Source organism: Miscanthus floridulus, chromosome 5, assembly GCF_019320115.1.
Source record: "Miscanthus floridulus cultivar M001 chromosome 5, ASM1932011v1, whole genome shotgun sequence".
Taxonomy (NCBI): domain Eukaryota; kingdom Viridiplantae; phylum Streptophyta; class Magnoliopsida; order Poales; family Poaceae; genus Miscanthus; species Miscanthus floridulus.
The window spans coordinates 62,361,080-62,372,379 of NC_089584.1; positions in this window are offsets into that span (position 1 = coordinate 62,361,080).

The following is an 11,300-nucleotide window of genomic DNA, read 5'->3' on the forward strand; positions in this document are numbered from 1 at the left end:
GATTCGGGTGCTTCGCACTCCTTTATGAGTTCTACTTTTGCATCTGAGCATAATATGAATGTGATTACAATTGTCAAGGGTGGTTATTGTATTAGTGCTGCTGGAAATAATATCCTGACTAACCAAGTAGTTAGAGATGTAAAGATTGAGATTGGGGATCGAGAGTTCCTTACGGATCTTGTAGTTCTACCGAGGGTAGGAATCGATGTAATTCTAGGAATGAAGTGGATGAGCGGGAATGGAGTGTTGATCGACACATCAACCCGTGTGGTAATGTTGAGGGATCCTGTGGATAAGAAGGGTTTTCTAGTGCAGTTACCTCATGATATCTCTGTCCACAATACGGCCAATGCTACCCTAGCCAAAGCCATCGAGGATCTACCAGTTGTCTATGAGTTTCTAGATGTCTTCCCTGATGACTTGCCTGGATTACCTCCGGACCGTGATGTAGAATTCAAGATAGAACTCATTCCGAGTACGGCTCCTATTTCTCGAAGGCCCTATAGAATGCCGCCCAATGAGTTGGCTGAGCTAAAGAGTCAGTTGAATGAGCTATTGAAGAAAGGTTTGATTCGACCTAGTTCTTCTCCTTGGGGTTGTCCGGCCATATTTGTGAAGAAGAAGGACGAGTCTCTACGCATGTGCGTAGATTATCGCCCGCTTAATGCTGTGACTATCAAGAACAAATACCCTCTTCCTCGCATCGATATTCTGTTTGATCAGCTCTCCAAAGCTAAGGTATTCTCTAAGATTGATTTGAGGCCTAGCTACCATCAGATCAAAATTCGTCCTGAAGATATACCAAAGATAGCTTTCTCTACTCGATACGGCTTGTTCGAATACCTCGTCATGTCCTTTGGGTTGACAAATGCTCCGGCACACTTTATGTACTTAATGAATTCTGTATTCATGTTGGAATTGGACAAGTTTGTCGTCGTATTTATTGATGATATCCTGGTATATTCTCAGAATGAAGAAGAGCATGCTGAACATCTGAGAATTGTTTTAACTCGGTTACGTGACAACCAGCTTTATGCTAAGTTCAGCAAGTGCGAATTCTGGTTGAACAAGATACCTTTTCTAGGTCATGTGTTATCTGGAGATGGAATTTTGGTTGACCCTACTAAGGTGCAAGAAGTCCTTGAGTGGAAGGCACCTACTACAGTCACAGAAGTTAGAAGTTTCCTGGGATTAGCTGGCTACTATCGTCGCTTTATCCCGGATTTCTCAAAAATTGTCAAGCCCATGACTCGACTACTGCAAAAGGATGAGAAGTTTGTGTGGACTCCGAAGTGTGAAGAGGCTTTCCACACTTTGCGGACCTTACTAACCTTTGCTCCTGTATTGGCACAACCTGACATCGAGAAGCCTTTTGATGTCTATTATGACGCATGTGGCACTGGTTTGGGGTGTGTTCTGATGCAGGAGGGCCGAGTAATTGCTTATGCTTCACGCCAGCTTCGAAAGCATGAAGTCAATTATCCTACCCATGACTTAGAACTAGCCGCAGTTGTTCATGCCCTGAAGATTTGGAGACATTACTTGCTAGGTAATGTGTGCAACATCTATACTGACCATAAAAGCCTCAAGTATATCTTTACTCAACCCGAGTTGAACATGCGTCAACGGTGATGGTTAGAATTAATCAAAGACTACAACCTTCAAGTGCACTACCATCCTGGTAAGGCAAATGTGGTTGCTGATGCCTTAAGCAGAAAGGCCCATTGCAATTCCTTAGTTAGTGAAGACTTTCATCTGGCACACCTCCTTCATCCTGTGGTACTCCACAATATCACTATGGATTGCTCTCTTAGAAGTCGAATTATCGAACTCCAGAAGACTGATGTGGGTGTGTTTCACATCAAGCGAAAGATGAAAGAGAAAGAGACCAAGCACTTTAGGGTCGATGACAAAGGAATTCTCTGGTTTAATGATAGGCTTGTGGTACCCAAAGACAAAGAGCTTAGAAATCAAATTATGGCTGAAGCCCATTCTTCTAAATTGTCCATCCATCCTGGTAGCAGTAAAATGTATCAAGATCTCAAGCTGTATTATTGGTGGACTAAGATGAAGAAAGAAATCGTAGCCTACGTGGCAAGGTGCGATAACTATTGCAGAGTCAAGGCTATTCACATAAGGCCCGGATTATTGCAGCCACTCTCTATTCCTGGCTGGAAGTGGGAAGAAATTATCATGGATTTCATTGTTGGATTACCCACTACCAAAAAGGGTTGTGATTCCATCTGAGTTATCATAGATCGTCTAACTAAATCTGCTCACTTTATTCTGGTCAAGTCTACCTATCACCCTCACAATTATGCTGAGATTTACTTTCAACAAGTGGTATGTCTCCATGGTGTACCCAAATCCATTGTTTCAGATAGAGGACCGCAATTCACGGCTCGCTTTTGGGAGTGTTTACATCAGAACCTTGGCACTTATTTAATCCGTAGTTCTGCCTATCATCCGCAAACCTTAGGACAGACTGAGCATGTTAATCAAATTCTTGAAGACATGCTTAGAGCTTGTCTTATCTCTTGCAAAGGCTCTTGGGAAGACTGGTTACCTCTCGCTGAATTCTCTTATAACAACAGTTATCAAGAGAGTATCAAAATGGCTCCTTTTGAAGCTCTTTATGGCCGCAAGTGTAGAACTCCTTTGAACTAGGTGAAACCCAGAGAAAGAAGATTCTAAGGTATTGATTTTGTAAAAGAAGCCGAAGAGCAAGTTCGAACTATACAGAAGAATATGTCTGCCGCATAGGCTAGACAAAAGAGCTATGCTTACAAGAGAAGAAAACCTATTGAGTTTGAAGTAGGTTATCATGTTTATCTGAAGGTATCCCCTATGAAGGGAGTAAAATGTTTTGGAATTAAAAGAAAGCTGGAGCCTCGATATGTTGGACCTTACCACATTATCGAGAAAAGTGGAAGAGTAGCCTATAAACTCGATCTACCCCGTGAAATGGGAGCTATATTTCCGGTATTCCATGTGTCCCAGCTGAAGAAGTGTCTCTGTATTCCCAAGGAAAGAATAGCGACAAGAAAAGTCAACTTGAAATATGATCTTTCTTATGAGGAGAAGCCCATGCAAGTTCTGGATACTCAAGAAAGAGTGACTCATACACGAGTAGTTAAGTTATACAAGGTAGTTTGGAGTAATCATAGTGAATGGGATGCGACCTGGGAGCGGGAAGATTATTTAAAGGAAAACTATCTAGCTTTCTATACTGATTGGTACGCTTTCCAAATCTCAGGACAAGATTTTTCTAAGGGGGGAGGGCTGTAACACCCTAGGTGTTTAGCTACCACTAATTGCATTTCATTTCATAAACATGTGCATCATCTATCTCATCATGCCTTTTTACTGAAACATGCATATGCAACATTTTCCAATTGTGTATGTTTCATACTTGACTGTTGTGAATAGTAATGGTGTAACATGTGAATGCAACCTGAGTTTCTTATACCTTGAAACATGGCAACATGGTAGTAATGTGACAAGTATAGAATAACAACAAAGTCATGCAACATGTGAAACATTGCATTGCAACATATGAGTGAATTGCTTGTTTTAGTTGCTTTATCACATGTGATCATTAGAAGTGGTATAACAATTTTGTAAAGTGGTTGATCATGGTCTATTACACCTTAACTACACTTAGGTTACTTGTTGGGACATTGTTCATGTAGATCAAAATGACCAAAATGCCCTCAAGTGAAGGTTTGACTAGAATTGACCCTTGGAGTGTCACTGTTTGACTAATTCGAAAGACCAACTTAGAAACCTTGCATGGCTATGCACTCTTTGCCAAAGTTGTAGCTAATTTATCAAGGAACAAAAGTTGTTTTATGACCAACTCATGAAAATGTGTGGAACATGCTCAAACATGGCCCACAAGTCAGAATTTCATGCTGGTTTCAACAATGAAAAATATTCTAAGTCATGACTGCAATTTCAGTGTGATTGAGCAATCTTTGGCTTGATGTAACTGCTTATCCATGGAAAATTAGATCATGGTCCTTGAAAAGAAATTGTAGCTGGATGGTACATCTACATTTTTCATGAACACCGTTTTTGCAAAGTATCATTGGATTAGCCGTATTAAGGCGTTGAATTCGCGCTGTCAGGCGGTTCAAGTCGACTGAATGCACGCTACAGTGACTGACCGAGTTCAGAAAACAAGCACCGCATGGGTAACACCCGGCGTCGGCCGGCTGATCGCGCTGCCACACGCCGTGGCTGATCTGAAGCCGCTGCCCGTTGTCCTCCACTTCAAGCCAGCGCCTCGCCACTCGCTCGTGCACTTGCCATTTCACCCTGCCCTCTCCTTCCTCCACGCGCATGGCGACAGGAACGCCGAAGTAGCGCCGAGCCAAATCCACCTCAACCGAGCGCCTTGGTCCGATTCATCCCAGCCACAGCACCACCGTGAACCTCTCTACGCCTGCGACACCACCGCCACTCCATTTTCGCCTCAAGTAGATCTCCCCATGAGCGCGGCTCCACCGGGTCGCCATGACCACCGCCGGCCGAGCTTGCATGTGGCCATGCTGCTCGAGCCCCTTATCGCCCCTTCTCTCCCTTGCGCTAGCCTCTAGGTGTGATGCTGAAGCTCGTTGAGTGTGCCAGTAGGGCCATGACGCCGTAGCCTCGCCGGAGCCGGCCATGCCGTGGCCAAGCGCCGCCGTGGCCTTCGCCACCCCCTCTAGCTACGTCATTAGCTGCAATAGATGGTTCCCCTAGGTCTGCTTGGGTGAGGCGAACACGTTGGCACCGTTGCCTTCACCGGAGAAGCCACCGGCGACGAACTACGCCACCAGCCGTTCTTCCTCCCTTGTTTCTCTCACTTACGCGCGGGTCCCCATCGTCAGCCGCTGAAGCACGAAGGCGGGAGCCAGCCTGGGCTGAGCCGCATTTTGGGCCGCGCCAGCGCATGTTCATGGGCCGCCGTTTCCTCGGGCCGGCCCAACAGCAGTGAAATGATTTCTTGTTTTGTTTTGTTTTAATTATTTCACAGATTTGTATAGATATTTAAAAATGTGTATCTCCTAATTGGTAGCTCCAAATGCTATGGTTCCAATTTTGTTGAGTTCCTAGTGATGTCTAGTATTTAATAAAAATATTATATGAGCACATGTTTTAGAAATTTTGGATGAATAAAATAGGACTTTGAAATGTGTTTTTAGATGCATGCAAACTTGTTTGAATTTTATCTTGAGTTTCTGTGGTCCAAAAATTATGAAATTTTGTGGGTAATCTATTATTGCTTAGTAGAAGCTCTGGTTAAAATTTTAGAGCTAGTGCATGTATAGTTTTTGAGTTATAGAATTTCTTTTTATCAATGGATGGATCTTGTGTGAATTTTCGTAATTTTTCTATAGATCCAGTATAGGTAAAATTTGGTGAGTAAGGTTCTTATGCTAGAATGATGCTAGGAAAAATGTGAAATCTGTTGGTTGACACTTTTCATTAGGGTTTCCTAATTATGCTAAAAATAGGCATGCCACCTATTATTTTGGATACAGCAAGTTCTGCTTGCTCAATGGCTTTGAAATTTTTATGGTAGTCTATGTGAAGCATGAGATAGCTACTGTAATTTTTGTAGATGTTTATGAATAGTTTTACTATATATTGCTTTAATCACCTAATTAACTAAATAAATTTGAAAAGGATATTAAATAATTTATTTAGAAGTTGGCACTATACTTTCTAGTGTTTCTCTGGTATGTGCAACAAGTTGGTTAACTTGGCTTGGTCAAATTATGCTTTTGCATCATCATTAAATAATTAAGCTAGTAACCCTGTTATTCCTGGATAGATTCTAGGTTTACTGGAAATTGATTTGGTTAACATAAGAATCGTGCTTTGCTGTTTACCATTGATTTGTAGAAAAATTCATAAGCTTTCCAGAATGTCCTCATACAAGTCATTTGGATTTGTATAACTCTTGTTGTGATTGAATTAAGGGACTACTTGTGTGCATATGAAACTTTAAATGTTGATTTATGAATGCCTTTACTATTTCTAAGTTTGTGGTAATGTTCCTAGGTGTTAGGCCTTTAACTGAAGATGAGCATCTTTATCTTAGGTTATGCAAGTTAGGTAAGTTGATCTTATTCTTTAAGTTAAGTTAGATACATGCTTAAAGTGATTTGAATAGAGCTATTTTACTCGGTAAATGGGTGTCCAGTGATGTTTTCGTTAAACATTTACTGTGATTCATTCATCATGAGCATCATGTCATTTCTTATGCATCCGTGATATTTATCTCGTGCATCGGCATGTAATAGGTGTACCAGAGGGAGCAACACTGCTGGAATTCGAGGAACCGAGCGAGTAGCAGCAGCCGACACCGGAGGTTTAGGAGGTGCAGCCTTCAGGAGAAGTGCCAGACGAGGTCGCCGTTGAGTGCCCGGATCACCGTCCGTGCAACTTTGTGAAAGGCAAGCCCCGGAGCATATTAAGCCTCCTAATTTCCGAAATGCAGTTACAATATTATTGTTACATATATTGTTGCATTAAGTTTAGGTGTTGGATGCAAACACTTGCTGCATTGGTTATCCATTCCTTGTCTAGATATTGTTACCCTGAATCCTATGTAGCTTAGGCTCGTGTAGTGCTTAGCCCTGCTTAAACACGGTAGAAGTCAGGTGATTTCCTATCACCTGCGAGATATAGGAAGATACATGTGGCACGGTTGGCTATATTTGCTATCGTGGAAAAGAACCAGTCTTAATTTGAAATGAAGACCGGACAGAGGCTTGCCGGTTTGCAGTGACTCCGTCTGTGTCGCTTAAGGACTGATTCTTGGAGCCTTTCCTGTTCATGTTGAACGCATGCCTCTCTCTTAGTTGGCCATGTCCAAAGACCGACCGCGAAGCCGAGTAGCTCAACTCAGGCCGGGAGTCGATAAGTATAAAGTACGCCTTGGAAGGGAGCCATAGGCGTGAGTCCAAGGGCAGGTGATTTAAAAGTCCTGATCATCCTGGCAGAAGGGTAATCCCTAAGAGCGCTGGTGCTGATCAAACCCGCGAATTTGGTTCCTGAGTTGTACCAAAGGTAACCCACGGCTACCCTTGCTATGTATGCCAGGGTGAGAGTTAGGAATACGCCCTCAGCTGAGTTGTAATTCGATTCAAGTCGCCATCTCTCCCGGTTAGTGAGAACTTGACGGGCTTATCTCCAATGTAGATACACTAAATAACACAATGGTTCAGAAATGATGATATGATGATGACAGCCTTATTATACCTGCTATGGTTAATATTGTTTGCTCCTAATAAGTGAGTGCTCTAGTACAGGTGCTAATCTAGTGGACAGGTAAATGATGTTAAGCTTGATGCTAAGGTTAAATTGGTTACTATAATTGTAAGCTCTTTTATGCAACTGTGTCAAGCTAGCCCACCTGAAAAGCCTTGCATGATCCTTGGTGTCTTTTATTTCTGGTTTTGATGAGTAAGTCTAGCTGGGTACCTTCTCGTACTCAGGGTTTATCTCCCACCTGTTGCAGATGACCAGTTCTACTTTGGTTGCTGCAAGTACTGCCTTCTCCCAGCTGGGGATGAAGACTAGACCATCGGGCGCGGTCTCTACTAGTTCTCGTACCTGATAATGCTTTTGTGGGACATGACTCAGACTTGGCAATGTATTTGAAAAATATGATGTTTTGTACTAAACTATGTTGCTTCCGCACACTCAAACTTGGTTTGTAATATGTTATTGGAACTCTGATGGATGTAATCCGAATGCTTATTCTAAAATGTTGTAACGGATGATGTGTTGTGTTGAATCACTACGATCTTGGTTTGTATGTCGAGAGTTGGTTGAAATCCTTCATGATTTCCGGACTACCGGGATTATGGGAGCTTAAGTACAGGAATTTGATCGCTTCGGTGATTGTTTTTGTACTTATGTTCTTATGATTTGGTCGGTTCTGTTATAGCCCAAATCCTTACGCACTACATATGGATTGATTCCCCTTGCCTCTTCCACCAGCTTCCAACTTTTGGAATAGTTGACAATTGCATGCTGGCGAGAGTCATCTGAAGGTCTCATGATGATCTCACCCTCAAAATCTCTCATGCATCTGCCATCAAACTCAGAGAGATGCTGTGGGGTGTCAGGAATGGCATCAGTGGTATGACTTATCATCTCTAGCCTCTCCTCATCTTCAATGTATTGCTCCCGCCTCCCCCTATCACCCCTAATCACTCCACCTCAAAGTCATTTGAGACTAAATAGATGATATAGACGATATTTTTCGTTAGTAGTCTAGATATTGTTGATCTCGTCAAGACATAGAACATTTGGTTTTAGTTGTTTCTCTATCCAATGTTGTTTGGACAATTCAAGAAAATTGTAATTCAAAATATTATATGTGAAGTTGAGCTTATCATGTTAAAATTCAAATCATAAGTTGTGATGATTGTCTATTAGCATGTCATGACAAATTGCAACTCGTCGTAATATGGAAATCCTTTGGTTTACGATGATTGCTTCTAGATCTTAGTGATGAACAAATAATTTTCATCTTAAAGTCATACTCCCACCAAATAACGTCGTAAAACAAAATGACTTAGCGACAAATTTGGCTGTCGTCATGAGAAAATCGTCGTAGAAGGTCATATTTCTTGTAGTGGTCCCCTAGCCCCTCGTCTCCCCAGTCCCCCCGGTCCCATTCCCCTCTGATCCTTCCCCCCCCCCTCTCTCTCTCATCCCCATCATCGCCACCTCTGCCATCTCTTCCTCCCCGACGCCTACGTCGCCGCTGGATCCTTGTCTCTTTACTCATTCATCTTTCTTTTCCCCCTTTGGTCATTATCTTCATGCTCCCTCTTCTCAAATGAGGAATGGAGAGGAGAGGGAAGAAACTACTTGGGCCAGGGGTAGTAGCAGCTATCAGCGACGTTGAGGGAGAGCTGGCAGCTGCCGTGGCACTGCTAGAGATTGGCAACATGTGGCCAAGCGATGGCGATGGCGTGGCACGAGAGAAGAGAGAGGCGCGGGCATCGGCGTCAGGAGGAAGAAAGAGGGAAAGAAGTTACTACGGACCTGAGGATAAGAGGAAGAATAAATGGACCCTATAGTAAAACTGTTTGGGCGAAATCTCAATGGAGATTCAAAGTGCGGCACTGCCGCATGCCTAGCTCGACACTGTCGCACGGCAGGCGTGTCACTGCCGATCTCCCCAAAACAGTGGGAGTTAGCTATAATCTATATGACTCTCTGTATAAGATATGGACACATATCACCTATATACCATGACCAGAAACAAATAAACAATACAGACCATGATCATGATACATAAGTTGCCTTTTATAAATCATTTTCATGCACAATATGAAAATTTTCAACTCTTTTGCCTAGATACTAGTTTATCAAACAAAGGCATGCTAAAATTCAAACCACGTTACGAGAATCAAGTATATTTAGCTCACTATGCAAAGCACAAAACCTTGACTCATCGAGGGGCTTTGTAAATATATCGGCTAGTTGCTTTTCGGTGCTCACATAGCGAATTTTGATATCTTTTTTGGTTTCATAGTCTCTCAAGAAATGATGATGGATGTCTATGTGCTTGGTTCTAGAGTGGCTTGCGGGATTGTTTGCAAGCTTAATGGCACTTTTATTGTCACATAATAATGGGATTTTGGTAAAATGACATCCGAAATCATGAAGAGTTTGCCTCATTCAAAGTAGTTGGGCACAACATGCACCGGCTGCAACATACTTGGCCTCGGCGGTGGAAAGGGCTACACAATTTTGCTTTTTAGGACTCTAAGACACTAGGGATCGTCCAAGGAATTGACATGTCCCCGAAGTGCTTTTTCGATCTACTTTGTAATCGACATAATTGGAATTCGAATACTCAAGTAGATCAAACTTAGAGCCCTTAGGATACCACAAACCAAGGTTCGGAGTGTATACTAAATATCTCAAGATTCTCTTAATGGCCACTAAGTGACACTCTTTTGGGTTAGCTTGAAATCTAGCACACATGCACACACTAAGCATAATATCAGGCCTAGATGCACACAAATAAAGTAGAGAGCCGATCATGAAATGATATACCTTGGTATCCACAGCTTTCCCTTCAATGTTGAGATCAAGATGTCCATTGGTTGGCATAGGAGTTTTGATAGGCTTGGCATTCACCATGTCAAACTTCTTGAGCATATCATGGGTGTACTTCATTTGACTAATAAAAGTTCCATCCTTCACTTGCTTGATTTGAAATCCGAGGAAGAACTTCAACTCACCCATCATGGACATCTCAAATCACTTTGTCATGATCCTACTAAATTCCTCACAAAAAAGTATGATTAGTACTTCCAAATATTATGTCATCGACATATATTTGGCACACAAATATATCTTTACCAACTTTGTGAGTAAAAAGGGTAGGATCGACTTTGCCTATTTCAAAGCCTTGTTTAAGTAAGAATTCCTTAAGGCATTCATACCATGCTCTTGGTGCTTACTTAAGCCCATAGAGCGCCTTTTGGAGTTTGTAGACATGGTTGGGAAACTTGGGATCTTCAAAACCTGGTGGTTGCTCAACATAGAGAAGTTCTTGAATGGGGCCATTGAGGAATGCACTCCTCACGTCCATTTGATATAGCTTGAAATTGTGATGAGAGGCATAGGCAAGAAGCATCAGATTGCTTGAAGTCTTGCCACCGGTGCATATATTTCCTCAAAGTCCAAGCCCTCTACTTGAGTGGAACCTTGAGCAACCAATCTTGCTTTGTTTCTTGTCACCATGCCATTCTCAACTTGCTTGTTGTGGAAGACCCACTTGGTGCCAATGATATTGGTGTTGGGTCTCTCCACCAAGATCCATACTTGATTTCTTTTGAAATTGTTGAGCTCATCTTGCATGGCCAACACCCAATCTGGATCACCAAGTGCTTGCTCAACCTTAAGAGGTTCCAAAGAGGAAACAAACAAGTAATATTGGCAAAAGTTTGCTAAATGTGAATGAGTTGTTACCCCCTTTCGAAGACTTCTAAGGATGTTGTCAATGGGATAATCCCGTTGTATTGTTTGCCTTAGCCTTGGATGATCCATGGCCTCTTGTCCATCTTCTAGATCTTCATTATCTTCTTGCTTGAATATGGGTTCTAGGTTATGTCCTTGAATCAGAGTTGGACTTGCTGCTGCTGTCAGAGGGAGTGCAGCACTGCCGCTCTTATGTGCGGCACTGCGCTTTGTTGATTTGCAGCAGGGGTTGGCTCCCCCTTAGCATCAGGTACGTCAGTGGAACTTTGTTCATCAGCAGCTTGAGGAACCTCCAC